The 17,509-nt window shown below is 47.2% G+C and overlaps 1 protein-coding gene across 7 annotated transcripts in view; it reads left to right on the top strand.

Annotated features, from left to right (window-relative positions):
• Positions 1–17,509, top strand: part of PER3 (period circadian regulator 3) — a 494,927-nt gene that overhangs the window by 255,832 nt on the left and 221,586 nt on the right. The gene's annotated exons all lie outside the window — the stretch shown is intronic.

The raw sequence follows: 17,509 nt of genomic DNA, 5'->3' as shown, positions 1-17,509 counted from the left end.
TTGCAAACTTTAATAGACTAATTGTGGAAACGGGATGGCCAGAGGATAAAAGAGTCACGTTGTTTTATTGAGGCCTACGCGGAGAACTTAAAGATGTCTTGGCCCAAGTTGTAAATCCGCCCCAAGACTGCACACAGTATATAGACTTAGTGGTCCAATTGGATCACAGACTTCAAAACAGAAAAGCAGATCGGTCCAGGTTTGAGACCCGTGTGTTGGTCAAGACCCATGCTAATCCCAAGGGAGTTGATGTCTCTGAGCCTATGCAAATTGGAGGGGTTAAAGGACCCTTAACTCAAAAGGAACGTGAAAGGAGGCGGCAGTTAAAATTATGTCTTTATTGTGGGAATTCTGGACACTTTCTACGAGATTGCCCGGCAAAACCGCCCCGAAAGGTGGTAGGAGCTGCTGATAAAACCATGAAGACTCTGTTTCGGGAAACGACTCCGCCCGACAAGCGTAGGGGTCCGCTTGCCGAGCTTGAAAACTAACTCTCAGACCTCGCATTTCATTATGCCAATGGTTCTCGTAGATCCAGAACAGCCTAAGCGGTTGCATGCAATAAAGGCATACATCGATAGTGGGGCTATTGGACACTATGTGGATCGTGAATTGGTCTCTAGGATTAACCTCCCTCTCCGTCCTAAAACCAGCAAAGATGTCAACACCACAGTCGATGGAACTGAAATTGCCTCTGGACCGGTAACACATTCCACTACTGAGGTGACTCTTATTGGTCCCGACGGCCATCGGGAGGGTGTTGTGTTTGATGTAATCAAGGCTCCACAGTTTCAGGTTATTCTTGGAATCCCTTGGTTAGAGACACATAATCCTCAAATTGATTGGCGAGCTAAGAGAATAACCTTCCCGGATTGTACACAAACCTGCTACCCAGAAAACCTGAAGATTAGTCTAGCATCTGTAACCTCTGCCTCCATGCAACTACCTCCGGAATACCAAGACTTTCAGGACGTCTTCCAAAAGGAACAGGCCAACATGTTACCTCCTCACAGATCGTACGATTGCCAAATCGATCTGGTACCCGGTGCACAACCCTCTTGTAGCAGGATTTCTGCCCTTACCGAACCTGAGAACCTGCATTTGAGACAATATTTGGATCAATACCTAGCTAATGGTTTTATTCGCCCGTCAAAATCCCCGGCAACCTCGGCTTTGTTCTTCGTGCCCAAAAAAGAAGGCAACCTTAGAACTTGTATCGATTACCGCGCATTGAACCAGATAACGGTTAAAAACCGTTATCCTCTACCTCTGATCCCTGAACTCCTTGACCAGGTGAAGGACGCTTGCATATACACCAAGTTAGTGTAACGCTCACCTGAATCCCTCGGAGGCGCAGGTCTGGGCTGGGGGTTCTCGGAGTCTTCTAGGGTCACGCGCAGGCCTCGAATGCCACCCTGGAAAGGCCCTCTCCTCACTGAGATCTTGATCTGAAGGGTGAGGTGTCTGCAATTGTGAGAGCAAGGGGTTAATAGGATATATAAGCCTGACAGGCAAGCTGACTCCCCTTCCTGGTAATCCCCACGTAGTTCGTAGGCTAAATGTGCTCACCTTATATAGGTGAAAGCGGAGCTCTCCATCCTGCGTCTGTGCAGGGGCGCCGAAGCCAGTTACTTCACTGGTTGATTGTCCAGCCTCTTGGTTGCAGAGGATGAAGATTTGGAGCTAGGCCGTCGTTAGCAGCACGAACGGCGGTTGCTTGAATGGAGAGCGATTGAAATGCGAAGGTATTGCAGGCAAGTAAGTAAGAAATGTCAATTCGAAGTTTAAAGCACTTCTTTATGTCTCTTTTCCTTTTTCAGGTTGCAGAAGCAGCTGGGTAGAAAAATAGATGTCGAGGAATGCGCCGAGGAGTGAGAAAGATGAGAGCTGCCCAAAACACGTGCGTATGGATGGAGTTTTGTATTTCTTAATGATGTCCTTTTGTTTTGCAGATGCGAGTAGCAGCGTCGGCGGAGGCGAGAAGAATGCAGCGCAGGTAGGAAAAGGTTCACGAAGGTTACTAACCAATGTCCTTGCTTCCACAGGGTGCCAAAAAATGGAGAGCTGCAGCACCCTTCCTTGCATCATGAGCCCGGCACGTCCTGTGCCGGGACTGGGTCCCCTTATGAGCCTGGCGCCACTGGCGCCAGGACAAGGTCCATAAGGCCCCTATGGGAGCCTGGAAATGAAGTTGTGACCCGGCTTCCGAGGCAGTTGGGCTAAACCTGACTCCTCGGAGGCTGCGGTCATGACAGCATCCCCCCTCAAGGCCCCTCCCAAGCTTGTCTTTTCCGGAGGTTTTGGCTTGTTGGGAAAAGCCCGATGAAATTTTCGGACTAGACGAGGTGCATGTACATATTCTGAGGGTTCCCAAGATCTCTCCTGGGGTCCATATCCCTTCCAATCAATCAGGTAGTATAGTTTTGATTTGGAAATTTTGGAGTCCAAGATGTCTCGAATTTCAAATTCGGATTCTCCGTCAACTTGGATTGGCTCAGGAGGTTTAGTCAAACGGGTTCCGGGTTGCACAGGTTTCAGGAGAGAAACATGGAAGACAGGATGTATCTTCATTCGAGTAGGTAATTCTAGTTTGACAGCCACTGGGTTAATCACGGCCGTGATTGAGTAGGGCCCTAAGTATCTTGGGTTGAAGGTGCGTGGCCCTTTTAAAGATAAATGTTTAGTGGACAGCCAGACTTGATCTCCTTTTTGATATTGAGGAGCCTCTTTTCGATGTTGGTCTGCTCCTTTTTTGTATGACTCTTTAGCTCGTTGAAGATGAGCTGTGGCTTCTTTAAATGCTTGAGTTATTGTCGAATGCAGATGGTCAACAGCAGGTGTTCCGAGAGCTTGAGGTGGGTCCAGATTTGAGGTTCGAGGATGACTTCCATACAGCAGGAAAAAAGGGGTTTTTCCCGTCCCAGAATGGATTGAATTATTGTAAGCGTATTCAGCAATCCAAAGGACATCCTTCCAAGTACCCTCGGATTGATGCAACATGCAGCGCAGATATTGTTCTAGAGTTTGGTTAGTTCTCTCAGTCTGCCCATCGGTTTGAGGATGATGGCTGGTGGAAAGTTGTACATCAATTTGTGCTAAACGACAACAACTCCGCCAAAAATGGGAAATAAATTGGCTCCCTCGGTCAGAGATTAGTACTGAAGGGAAACCGTGTAACCGGTCAATGTTTTCAAGAAATTCTCGGGCTAGAATGGAAGCTGTAGGTAAACCCTTCAGTGGGATAAAATGAGCCATTTTTGAAAAAAGGTCTACGATCACTAGAATTGTGTTGTATCCGGAGCAAGGGGGTAAATCCGTGATAAAATCCATCGAGAGCGTGTGCCAAGGGCCTGGTGGAATGTCTATTGGACGTAATAATCCTGCTGGTTTTTCCTTCTGACTCTTGTTTTGTGCGCAGATACCACAAGAAGCCACAAACTCCTTAACGTCTTTCCTCCAAGATGGCCACCAAAAATGCCTTTTAATTTTCTCTGAGGTTTTGGCAACTCCAGGATGTCCTTCCATTAGAGAATCATGGTAGCAGGTGATGACCTGTTTTTGTAAGTCCGCGCAGGGTAAGAATAGTCTTCCTTGGAAATACAATAGGTTCTGATCTATTGTAAAGTCCTTTCCTTTCAATTGCCAATTCGATGAATCTTCGGGAGTTATGAGCTTATTGACCCTTGCTTTAATCTCTTCGAGGGATAATGTGTTGATTACTCCTAGTATCTTTTGTTCAGGAATTATTGGCACCGGCTCCGGATTAGCTGTAAATTCGTCTACCCCTATCCGGGAAAGGGCGTCTGCTTTTCCGTTCCTAACGCCTGGTCGAAATGTGATTACAAAATCGAATTATGCGAAGAATAAAGCCCAGCGTAGTTGCCTCGAAGATTGAGCTTTAGCTGACTTCAGGTACTGGAGATTACGGTGATCCGTGATTACAGTTACTGTGTGCCGGGCTCCCAAAAGATAATGCCGCCAGGCCTTAAAGGCGGACTTAATTGCCAAGAGTTCTTTGTCCGTAATTGTGTAGTTGATTTCAGGAGCTGAAAATTTGCGAGACCAAAAGGCTACAGGGTGTAACTGGTGCGTTTCGGGGTCTCTTTGTGACAGCACCGCCCCCATTGCAAGACTGGAAGCGTCTGTCTCAACGATGTAGGGAAGTTCTGGACGGGGATGCCTTAAGACTGGAGCAGAGATAAATTTGGCTTTTAATTCTTGGAAGGCTTGTTCGGCTTCTGGAGTCCACTCGAATTTTTTATTCTTTTTCAGAAGAGCCGTGATAGGTTGGACTACCAGAGAGAATTCAGGAATGAACCTTCGGTAAAAATTAGCGAAGCCCAGCATGCTCTGCACACCTTTAACGGAAGTTGGGGAAGGCCATTTGGTGATAGCATCCACTTTTCTTGAGTCCATGTGAACTCCGTTGGGTGATAAGATGAACCCTAAAAATTCCACTTCCTTTGCGTGAAAGGTGCACTTCTCCAGTTTAGCAAACAAGCGGTGTTGGCGAAGTCTCTGTAAAACCGCTGTGACGTGTCTACGATGATCAGTTTCTGAGGCTGAGTATACCAGGATGTCGTCAATATAAACGACTACGCACACATCAATAAGTTCTCTGAGGACATCATTCATGAAATACTGGAAAGCGGCCGGTGCGTTACATAGTCCGAAGGGCATTACTTGATACTCAAATAATCCATATTTAGTGCGAAAGGCCGTCTTCCACTCGTCGCCCTCCTTAATGCGTACCAAATGGTAAGCTCCTCTGAGGTCTAACTTTGTGTATATGCAGGCGCCTTTTACCTGGTCCAATAAATCAGGAATCAATGGCAACGGGTATCGGTTTTTTACTGTAATCTGGTTCAGGGCGCGATAATCGATACACGTTCTTAGGTCACCTTCCTTTTTCGGGACGAAGAACAAAGCTGAGGAAGCCGGGGATTTCGAGGGGCGGATGAATCCGTTAGCCAAGTACTGGTCCAAGTATTGCCTGAGATGGAGGTTTTCTGGTTCAGTGAGGGCATATATTCTGCTGCACGGAGGGGTGGACCCAGGTATCAGGTCTATCTGGCAGTCGTATGACCGATGCAGTGGCAGGGTGTTGGCTTGATCTTTCTGAAAGACGTCGCTGAACTCTTGGTATTCCAGAGGTAATCGGGGGTCCTCGGAAGTGATGGCTGCTAGCTTGATTTCGGACTGAGGATAACAGGTTGAAGCGCATTCTGGAAACCGAATTACCTTGGCTCGCCAGTTTATCTGAGGATTGTGCTTTTCCAACCAAGGCATTCCCAGAATCACCTGAAACCGCGGGGCCTTGATTACATCAAACACGATCTTCTCCCGATGTCCGCCTTGACATAGCAACGTTACCTCCATGGTGGTATGAGAAACTGGTCCGGAAGCTATTTCAGTACCATCCACTGTAGTGATTACGTCCTTTACCATCTTGGGACATAGGGGAAGATCCATCCTGGTAGCCAAGTCGTGGTCCACATAATTACCGATTGCTCCGCTATCAATGTATACTTTGATAGCATGCATGCGATCTGGTCTATTGGGACTTATGAGGACCATAGGCATAACCAAATGCGAGGTCAAGGAACTGGTTTTAACGCTCGGCAAGCGGACCTCTACGCTTGTCGGGCGAGGTCGTTTCCCGATTCCAGTTTCTCAGCATTTTTATCAGAAGCTCCTACGGTCTTCTTGACCGGTTTCACTGAGCAATCACGAAGGAAATGTCCAGAATTCCCACAGTATAGGCACAGCTGTAATTGCCTTCTTCTTTCCCGTTCTTTCTGAGTTAATGGTCCTTTTACTACTCCTATTTGCATTGGTTCCACGGAGTCATTCCCTTTAGCGGAGCTCTGAGGTCTTGAAAGTACCCGGGTTTCAAATCTGGATCGATCGGACTTCCTGTTCTGTAGCCGATGATCTAATTGGACCACTAGGTCGATATAATCTGAACAGTCTTGCGGCGGATTAACCACCTGTGCTAAAACGTCTTTAAGTTCCCCACGTAGGCCTCTGTAGAAGAGCGTGATTCTCTTATCTTCAGGCCACCTGGTCTCAACCACCAGTCTATTAAAGGACGCTATGTAAGCCAGGAGATCCTGATTACCTTGTCTGAGTGACAGGAGTTCATTGTCCAAGGCCTGCCCCTGTGAATGTCTTGCGAACAACTTTTCCATACTGGTCTGAAAGTCTTGAAAGTGATAGAGGAGCGGGTCATCCTGTGTCACGAGAGGAATGGACCAATCTGCAGCACTACCGCTAAGATAGGAGAGTACAAACGCTACCTTGGCTTGGTCCGTTGGGAATGCGGCGGGTCTACACAGAAAGTGCAAGCGGCATTGATTGATGAATACTGCATATCGCTTTGGATCTCCGGAAAAACGTTCGGGCGGGGCCAAAGGCACATTCCCTGGCAGATTAATTTGCACCGGATTACTTGAAGTTGTAGGCGTGCCGCCCCCTCCATAGAGAGGCAGTGGCGTCTGTCCCGCTTGAGCCTGTAGCAACTGTCTGGCCAGATCATCAGTCCGTTCCTTGGCCATGATCAACTCCCTTCGTAAGGCGTTTGTTTCTTGGCGAGATGCGTGTACTTCTGCCCTTAGTTCCCCAAGCATTTGAGCCAGTTGATCTGTGTCCGAGGTTTCCATTGCGCCTGGGTGGGAATATTGCGGTAGGCTTCGCGTTCTGTAACGCTCACCTGAATCCCTCGGAGGCGCAGGTCTGGGCTGGGGGTTCTCGGAGTCTTCTAGGGTCACGCGCAGGCCTCGAATGCCACCCTGGAAAGGCCCTCTCCTCACTGAGATCTTGATCTGAAGGGTGAGGTGTCTGCAATTGTGAGAGCAAGGGGTTAATAGGATATATAAGCCTGACAGGCAAGCTGACTCCCCTTCCTGGTAATCCCCACGTAGTTCGTAGGCTAAATGTGCTCACCTTATATAGGTGAAAGCGGAGCTCTCCATCCTGCGTCTGTGCAGGGGCGCCGAAGCCAGTTACTTCACTGGTTGATTGTCCAGCCTCTTGGTTGCAGAGGATGAAGATTTGGAGCTAGGCCGTCGTTAGCAGCACAAACGGCGGTTGCTTGAATGGAGAGCGATGGAAATGCAAAGGTATTGCAGGCAAGTAAGTAAGAAATGTCAATTCGAAGTTTAAAGCACTTCTTTATGTCTCTTTTCCTTTTTCAGGTTGCAGAAGCAGCTGGGTAGAAAAATAGATGTCGAGGAATGCGCCGAGGAGTGAGAAAGATGAGAGCTGCCCAAAACACGTGCGTATGGATGGAGTTTTGTATTTCTTAATGATGTCCTTTTGTTTTGCAGATGCGAGTAGCAGCGTCGGCGGAGGCGAGAAGAATGCAGCGCAGGTAGGAAAAGGTTCACGAAGGTTACTAACCAATGTCCTTGCTTCCACAGGGTGCCAAAAAATGGAGAGCTGCAGCCCGTGGCTTGAGATGCACCGATGGATTGGGTAAGTGCTGCGCTGGTTTTATCTCGTGCTAACCTGGTGTTCTTTTCCCTTCTCAGATGCTGCTGAAGACAAAGATGGTATTTCAGAAGGTAAGATTACGGATTTCTCTTCCCTAGATGCAGAAGTTGCGGATTCTCTGGAGCTGACACGGTGAGCGTCCTGCTGCTATTGCAGAATAACGCGAAGCACGTTGCTCTGATCGGGCGTGGTTTAAATAGCCTACTGGAGTGCTTAGGTGTCTCCTTCCACAGCAGCCTCGCCCAGGAAAGAAGTCCCAGCTTCCAGAATAGTTCCAGTATCCAGTCCCAGGGAGTGGTGCTGGCCACACCCAGAAGGTAAAGTAGTTCCAGCCATGGATGGATGAGGATTTCATCCTGCAGGTGAGTGAGCAGCATGGTCTGCAGCAGGTAGGTCCACCCAAGCACCCTTCCTTGCATCATGAGCCCGGCACGTCCTGTGCCGGGACTGGGTCCCCTTATGAGCCTGGCGCCACTGGCGCCAGGACAAGGTCCATAAGGCCCCTATGGGAGCCGATGGGAGCCTGGAAATGAAGTTGTGACCCGGCTTCCGAGGCAGTTGGGCTAAACCTGACTCCTCGGAGGCTGCGGTCATGACAGTTAGATCTCCGGGGGGCTTATCATCTGGTACGAGTTAAAGAAGGCGACGAATGGAAAACTGCCTTCCGTACTAAATACGGATTATTCGAGTACCAGGTGATGCCTTTCGGATTGTGTAACGCGCCGGCTGCCTTCCAATACTTCATGAATGATGTCCTTCGGGAACTCATCGATGTTTGTGTTGTCGTATATATCAATGACATTCTGGTGTACTCCTCTTTGGAATCTGATCACAGAAAACACGTCAGGGCAGTACTTGAAAAACTGTGCCAACACAAACTATTTGCTAAATTGGAGAAATGTGTTTTCCATACCACAGAAGTCGAGTTTCTAGGTTTCATCCTGACACCCAAAGGAGTCCGAATGGACTCAAGAAAAGTGGATGCCATCCTCAAATGGCCATCACCTAGCTCTGTAAAAGGGGTTCAAAGTATGCTCGGCTTTGCCAATTTCTATCGCAGGTTTATCCCGGAATTTTCGCGCGTGGTACAACCCATTACTGCGCTCTTGAGGAAAAATAAACGTTTTGAATGGTCTGAAGAAGCCGAGCAGGCCTTTCAGGATTTAAAAGCTAAGTTTACCTCCGCACCTATATTGAAACACCCGCGTCCAGATCTCCCTTATGTCGTCGAGACTGACGCATCCAGCCTAGCCATGGGAGCTGTCCTGTCCCAAAGAGATCCCGAAACCAACCAACTGCATCCCGTAGCAACAGGATTGGATACAAAAGGGATCAGACTTTACCATAGATAATGGTTTACCTTATTTTCGAGGACGCTTATTCCTGCCACATAGGAATAACACAAACTAGTTATTTCCGGTTATCATGATACATTAATAGAGGGACACCCCGGTATTGCCAAGACAGAGGAAAAGGTAAAACGACAATTTTGGTGGCCCTCTTGGCGAAAAGATGTTAAATCTTTTGTGATGTCCTGTGGTGTTTGTGCCCAAAATAAAAGTAAAAAAAAAAGACCAGCTGGTCTCCTTCAACCTCTAGACATACCGCCAGCACCCTGGCACGCCCTATCATTGGATTTCATTACAGACCTGCCTCCTTGTTCGGGGTACAATACTATTCTGGTAATTGTGGAATTGTTTTCCAAAATGGCCCACTTTATTCCTTTGAAAGGTTTACCTTCAGCTTCTGTCCTAGCCAAAGAATTCCTCGAAAATATTGTTCGGCTACATGGATTCCCATCTATACTAATCTCTGACCGGGGAAGCCAATTCATTTCCCACTTCTGGCGCAAATGTTGTCAAATGGCGCAGATCGACGTAAGACTATCGACCAGTCACCACCCTCAGACCAATGGTCAGACCGAGAGGACAAATCAGACCCTTGAGCAGTACTTACGGTGTATGTTACAGCAATCTGAAAGCAACTGGAAAGACATTCTTTGGATAGCAGAATACGCATATAATAATTCGGTACACTCTGGAACTGGCCACAGTCGTTTTTATACTTTGTTTGGGCATCACCCTCGAACCTCAAACCTTGACTCACCTCAGAACCTCGGAATGCCTGTAGTAGAACATCTGCATTCTACAATTACCCAAGCCTTCAAAGAGGCAACTACGCATTTACAACAAGCCAAGGGAAAATACAAGGAGTATGCTGATATACATCGGAGTGAAGCACCTCAGTATCAGATTGGGGATCAAGTGTGGTTAGCTACCAGACATTTACCACTCAAAGGGCCTCGAATTTTTAACCCAAAATATCTGGGACCTTATTCTATTACGGCAATAATTAACCCAGTGGCTGTTAAACTTGATTTACTAGCTAGTATGCGAATTAACCCTGTTTTTCATGTGTCACTTCTGAAACCAGTGGTACCCGGAACCCGACTACTCAAACCTCCAGAACCTATTCTAATAGATGGGGAGCCCGAATTCGAAGTGAAGAACATTTTAGACTCAAAAATGTTTAGGTCAAAACTGTTCTACCTAATTGATTGGAAGGGGTACGGACCTCAGGAGAGGTCGTGGGAACCCAGCGACCATGTGCATGCACCTCGATTAGTCAGGAAATTCCACCGACTCTTCCCAGACAAACCAAAACCCCCGGAGGGAACAACCTTGGGAGGGGCCTTCGGGGGGGTGCTGTCATGATGCCCGCTCCCGGGGAGCCGGTTCAAGCCCTGCGTCCCCGAAAGCGGACATCCAGTCCCCAAGGAAAGACCCAGCAACCGCATATAGGGGCCCTTTGGACAGTGTCCTGGCGCCTATGGCGCCAGGCTCATAAAAGACATCAGTCCTGGCGCCATAGGCGCCAGGCTCGTTATGGGAGTGCTTGGGTGCACTTACCTGATGCAGACCATGCTGCAGGATCCCGGCCTCCTTGAGGCCTGAAAGGAACTACTTTACCTGTGGGACTAATTTACCATCCGGGCGTGGTCGGGGAAGGATACATACCTGATTGGAGGAAGGATACATACCTGGAACTTCTTCCAAGGCTATTTAAACCCCACCCGAACAGCCACACGTGCTTCGCATTGTTCTGCATCTAGCAGCTGGACGCTCACCGTGTCTGCTCCTGCATCCTGACTTCTGCCACGCCTGCCAGCATCCTGGATCACCTGCAAAGGAAGAGAAGAAGAGAACAGAAGAAGGAAAAGTCCTTACCTGCTAAATCCGCATCCCGGAGACATCTCGCCGACAATCCTGAAAAAGAAGACTTTTATTTAAAAGCTCATCGCGTCGATCGCTGCAGCGCCGCATTCCACTCACCTTTACAGGGCGCCTCCATGTTCAGCAGCGATCATCCGGATTCGCAGTCAACCCCAGCGCCTAGGGAGAAAAAGGCAAGAACAAAAGGTGAGAGAGAGAAGGGAATAAGGAAAGCTAAATCTCCATGTTAAGACTTACCTGTTGATTCATTCCCTCTTCATTTAGGTTCCGCGCCGCATCCTGGCATTTCCGGACCCCGGCCCCTAAGGGGAAAAAAGGACATCAGCGTTAATGAGCGAATGAAAAGACATTACCAAAAAACGCTCATTAAAGACTTACCTGATTTCTACAAGGATTTCACCTCTCATCTCGGGTCGGTGCCTGTTCCCCGGCATTCCGTACCCCGGCCCCTATGGGGAAAAAGACACTAGCATTAGTACATAAATGCATGGACACAAGGGGAACCTCTTATAAAAAAACTTACCTGGAAGCCAAGCAAGTTTGGTTCTCACCAATCTGGAAATCCAGTGAAGTAACTGGATACCAACGCGCCCCTGCATCAGAAGCAGGATGGAGAGCTCGTCCTTCCAGACCCTAAGAAGGATACTTCTGTGAGCCAGACAAGCCAGATTTGGGGGCCCGGTCCAGTCCGTCTTCCGAACCCTGCGCATCACCTTAGAAGAGGTCACAGCAGTGCGAACCAGGCCAGCGCCTCCGTGGGAGCCAGGTGAGCGTTACATCCAATCCCTCGATTAGGCACAGATCATGGACCATAACTGATGCAGAAGAAGAAGAAATTGTTGTGTTCATTTCTTACCCTGTGTTTTATCCGTGTCCCCCAATGGTTAGTTGATAACTTAGTATACTACTCTGAGAGTAAGGAGTGGAGCAGATCCATTGATTATTTAACTATCAGTGTCCTAGACATCATAATATTACTACTGGTAATAAGAATATAGACATTGAATGGATAATACTAGTTATGAAGCAAGGGTTATGTTGGCCTTCCACATAAATGAAGAAAGATCCGACCCAAAAAAATGAACAATCTTGTCTTGTCACCTGTCTTCATTACATGGTAGCTCCAGGAAATCCCCCATCAACACAGTGGGTTGAAACATGTAGGGCACAGATGGACAAAAAGACAAAGACAACTGCAAGTCTTTGGTGTTAGATAATATGGAAACATTCTCTGCTGCACGTCTAGTTTTATTTAATTTATTTATTTTATTGGACATTTGTATGACGCCTATACACAAGTGTTTCAAAGAGCCACATTACAATGGGGGCGGGCGGACAGAGGAGAAAACCAATAGCAACGGTCCAACTAGGCCTTGTGACCTTCGGATTGTGCAGGTACAGTAAGACATAAGTGCAGTTGTGAAGGGGCAGTCATGGAGTAAGGTAAGGGGAGAGTGAAGGGAGGGGGGAGGAGAAGTGCAAGAAGGAGGGGTGCCCAGGACTCGGCAAGTGCTGAAGGTGGCCCGTGAGGGTAAGTGCCAGGGGGAAGAGGGTAGGGGAAATTAGTGTAGGGGACAGGTAGACCAAATACAGGCTTGTCGGGGAAGGGGGCCCGAGCGCAAGTGCTGGTCGAGTTAATATAGACAATAGGCATGTTGGACATCACAAGGTGCTGTAATCACAATCAATACAACAGGGTTGTTATTATTCTTTCTTTTTTTAATTCTGTATGTTATATTTTTGTGTACAACTATGTGTTAGGGCACTCATGTATAAAGGTGGGTTTGATACCTGTATATTTTTTATTGTCAATAATGTCTTATTGTTGAAGTGTTTTTTCAATTCTTATTAAAATTCAACCATCGTGAATATCACCCTTACTATCTATTGTACTAGTATATATCTGTTTTCCCAAGACAATTTGCAACATTACTTTCTGGGTGTTAAGCCGCTGACACAGGGATCATATATTGGTGTTATGTATCATAAAATGGTGGCTCCAGGAAATCCTCGGGGATAAACAAGGTTATATCATTTGATCCCAAAACCACTATTTCAATCCTCATTCAACAAAACTGAAGCAATCCTAAAATCACTTTTTAATGCAGAGTGAAGGAAATGATGGAGTAGTTAATTGGGAGATTATTAGAAGTAGCCAAGAGAAATCCACAAACAGTGCTTGGATAAGTCCATAAGTGAAGGTAATCGAGCCTTGCGTCTCGCCGAAGGGCACTCCTCCCGCAGTCTCCAAGGACCCCCTTCCCAGGTGATCCTCCCTCGCTTGTCCTCCCACAGGGTTGGGATCCAGAGCAATGCCACTACCCTGGCCACCTGAGTCAGGGATCCCTGGAATAGCATGGGAGAAACACCTTAGGTTTCTCATACGTAGGACCCAATGGTGGTCTTTGAAAAGGTTTAACAACATGACTACTTCTAGGCATACATTAGGATTACCAGTTTGCTGGTATGTTACCTTCATAGCTTGTATTATTATGTTATTTTTATTTTTTTATTTTATTGGACATTTGTATGGCACCTGTATACAGGTGTTTCCAGGCGCCATGCTGGGAAAATGATCAGCAACAGGAAGTATTTACTTCTCTTTTGAAAGACAATTTTTAAAATTGAGAGATTCGAAGTAAAGTCCCATAAAGGCACGAAGGGAAATCCCACAACTTTAGTTCAGCCATGCACCCCAAAAAGAAGAGCACAGCCACCCCTAACATTGGGAAACCTGTGCTCGCACAACCCAAAGGTTGTTTTGTGTGTAAGGAGCAGGGCCATAGGAAAGGGGCTCCTGCTTGCAAGGGCCATAGTGAATGTTGGACTCATGGAGGAGGCCAGTATTTGTGTGGGCCTCCTAGAGGAAGGCTTCTCACTAGGCCAAGTAGTGGCTGAATGATGACTGGTTACACTGAGTGGGAACGGTACTGTATCTCCAGAAGAGGTCCCAGTTCCCAACAGTACTCAAATGTTCTTAGAACATGTGGATATCAATGGACACAAAACTCCTGCGGTCAGAGACACAGTGGCTATCATCACTGCTCTCACACCTCAGTGGGTACAACCAGGACAGTATATAGATGGGCCTGATTGTAACATCAGCGGGTTTGATGGAACAAGTAAGTGCCCCTTGGTAGCAGTGAAAGACTCGATCCCTATCTCATGTCCGTTGGGTAATGATCTAACTGACCCAAGATAGTCGCAGCACCTCCCAGATCGAAGGCCAAAGAGGCAGCTAGATTGAAGGATCTCAACACCTTAGCACCTGGAGTGCTTTCAGAGGGCTTGTGTGAGGGATCAGCATGGCCGGTAGCCCCTGGTCCAGTTTCAAAAGACTGCTGAGTTGCATACTACTCTGGGAGAGGGGCCAGCCGCCAGTGAGAACTCTACTTTGGTAGCAGGGGCTCAGTGATTTCAGCGTTGCCTGGCGCAGCACAGGAATCTGAGGTGGAGGACCAGGTGAGTTCAGACCTGAAGGGCCTGCCCAAGCTGGATCAGTTTATATGAACTAGGGGCCCAGATCAGGCTGACTTGTTTAAACCCTAGAAAGAGTGTCCCACATTGAAGAAGCTGGGCAAAGTGCCTTGATGAGCATCTACTGACGTCCACCTAAAAGGAGGTGTTCGAGCCAGTCGGGTTCCTCGATAAGCAACCGACGGCAACGCGGACCGTTTTGAAGCAGCCGCTTAAAGACCTCTGATACGTCTCAACCAGTGCTTCAGAACCACCAATCAGCACTAAGACAACGATTCCTGACCCAGATCCACCATCTAGGGCAGGCTGCAGCCGGTCGTCCAGCTTTGCTCGCAGAACCATCTTGCCGCCAGAAACCCGCAGCTGACCCCTGCCTTGAACTCAAAGAAACCTGCCAAGCGTCCAGAAGCAGACTGAACCCCAAGATCACCAGGTGTTCCCGAGTACCAAGAACACCTACCAAGAACACCTACAGCACAAGATACATTGTGATTCTGTCCCTCTGGTCCTTCCCAGAAGACCCCTACAGACATATTAAGACACATTGCTCCCTTGTGCTGAAGCCAAGAAAACATAAACTGTTGTGGTTAACCATACCAACTACCCTCCTGTCAGTATCCAGCGTGCATCCCTTTTCCTTCTTTGAAATTGTCTGTTGGGATTAATGAAGTAGATATTTTGAATACAACCTTGACTGTCCATAAACATTGGGTAAAAATTGTATTTTTGCTGTGTTGCGACTAACCAACAATCCACAACCTTTTGGAGACAAGCCTGCCGTTCCATTTTCGTTACCAAGATTGGACCAAGATTGGACAAGGAGGTTTATAATTTGATTGTTATTCTGATCTGTTATAATCCCTTCTGGTGTATTATTATAGGTGTGGGGCTGATTTATATTTACCCCCCTGGACTACTGGTACCCCGGAAGTTGATTAATCACACAAGCCATGCTGCCTCCTACTCACCGAAGGATAATTTTTGCTTCCAATACTTTTGCCTCCTACTCCTCTTCTAAATAGCTGGAACACACTGCTCTTCTAGCCCTACCATGTTCCTTCTCCCCCTCTCTACTTATCTCCGCCACCTCTTCCATATGTCCATTTCTCCCAACTTTCCTTTTGAATTTGCCCCATCCTTAAAAATGTCAACCCTTTTTTGCCCCTGTTTTCTCGCCCATATTAAGGAGCTTGCACCTCTTGCCTGTTCCCATCTCTCCCCCCTCTTCTATGTCTCATTTTCTCTTGATTACTTCCCAGCTTCAAGGTAGCAAGATAATTCATATCAATGAAAAGCTCTCCACTGACTCTACCAATCCTGCCAACTATCGGTCAGTATCTCTCCGCCCTCCCTCTCTATTCTTAAGTTCTTGAATGTTTCTTTGACATTGGTCCCACAATAACAACTGCAGAGCATTCTGCTCTATTCATCCTTAGGATGGAATTCTACCTCTGAGTGTACAAGAGGAAGAACAGGTGTAGCTTGCTTCTGCAAGATTTCCAACTTCTCTTTGTCCCTCTCTCTGCTTTTGAAGAATTTCAAAACAGGAACAAATGCCTGGCATTTTTAGCGTAAAAAACTAGATGAGACCTGACTATGCTTGGTATGCATATATCGATGTTACAAAAGGCTTTGATCCTGGGCTCTGCATAATGGTTTGGTGTCACCAATAAAATAAAAGGGCATAAGTAAGGATTTAAAATCTTTAAAGTCATGTATATGAAGTCTTGTTTACTTCTAGATCTGTTACAATTCTTATTGGGGTTGTTGCATGGCAGAGAGGAGGCCACAGTAGCCACCTACACTCTACAATGATCTCTCTGCATGATGCATCAACTTGGGGGCGCAGTATACAAGGTGCTCCAACTACCTAAGAGGTAGAAAGGAGCCCCAAAAAGAGTGATCGTAAAATGTTGATCACTCCAGCCTCATAAACATTCATAACATTAAGAGCATGGTGCTATCCTTCACACTGATTATACTATATTCTCTCACTCCTCCTGATCTCCCAAAAGAAGGGGGGGTTCACCTAAGGGCTGGCAAGTCTCACCCTTCTGCCCCAGTCATCCTCCTGACCTTTTGCTACCAACCTTTGAAGTCACTGCTGCTCATCTCCTCCCACCTACACATATCCTCATTCTCCTCATCTACTCTCCATATCTGACCTTGACTTCCTCTTTCACTTGTTGTCCACTAAAATCCTGATCATACTTATGAGCGCTGCTAATCTTTCTACATTCTCTCCCAGCATCCAGAATGAACTCAACTCACTCAGAATGCAACAGCACCTTTGGGAATGGTGTAAAGATAGCACACACACACTTCTCATCTACAAAAAGGCCCTTCTCTCCTTCGGCATGGCTCTTTGACTCTGTGAAGCATCCCTTTTCACCACTCTAGTCGCCAATGTACGCTGTTATCCGTGCAATCTCTACTGCGTTTTACAAGTCATGCTGTCCCCTCTTCATCTTAGAACGCTTTGCACTTCCTTATTTATTTATTTAAAATTTTATTTAGCTTTGGCCTTACACAGAGGGTCTCAGAGCCTTACATGGTTCAAATATTGAAAAGGTGGGAGTTGTAAAAAAAAAAAAAGAAGATACAACATTTTTTCAGGAAAGGATAGGAAGATTAGCATAGACACGTGATAGCAGTGGAGAAGGGCAGGATTCCTTCTGTGCTAACGACTTGGCCCCTTCACTTTTAAAATTGTAAGTATCTGAAATATCCATACCACTCTCATATCCCTCCCTTGATTTCTTCTCTCCCTCTCTACCCATCTCCCCACCTATTTCCATGCCCCAAAATTCTCTTTGAATTTGTCCCATCCTTTGAACCCTTTGTTTGCCCCTGTGGACCACCCCCCGCCCAGATTGTTAAGGAGCTTTCACCCCTTGCCCTTTCCCATCTCTCCTCCCCATTCAATTGATTTTGATGGCTTCCCAGCCTGCTTCAAGGTTGCAAGTGTAATTTCTATCATTAAAAAGCCCTAAACTGACTCTACCAATCCCGTCAACTATCGGCCAGTAGCTCTCCTCCCTCACTATTCTTTCCCCTTTGCTGCCACACTACCTGACCTTCACTCTATTCCACAGTCTTCAACATGTCCTCAGCACTCTGCTACAGCTTCTGCGCTCCACATGCTCCTTTGACCCGCCACCTCTCCTGATGTCACTGTGCACTGCTTTAAACCTGGGCCTTTTTGTCTGACCACTTCCTTCCCGTTGGTCCCTGTCTGTGCCTGACCTCTTGAGGAAATCGGTTGCTCCCTTTTTCCCCTGTGGTGGGTCAGAGCGTCCCATGCT

The sequence above is a fragment of the Ambystoma mexicanum genome, chromosome 8 (genome assembly GCF_040938575.1).
Source record: "Ambystoma mexicanum isolate Mex_15411 chromosome 8, UKY_AmexF1_1, whole genome shotgun sequence".
In the NCBI taxonomy this organism is placed as follows: Eukaryota; Metazoa; Chordata; class Amphibia; order Caudata; family Ambystomatidae; genus Ambystoma; species Ambystoma mexicanum.
The sequence above is the reverse complement of the archived record's forward strand: the minus strand, read 5'-3'. Positions and strand labels throughout refer to the sequence as shown.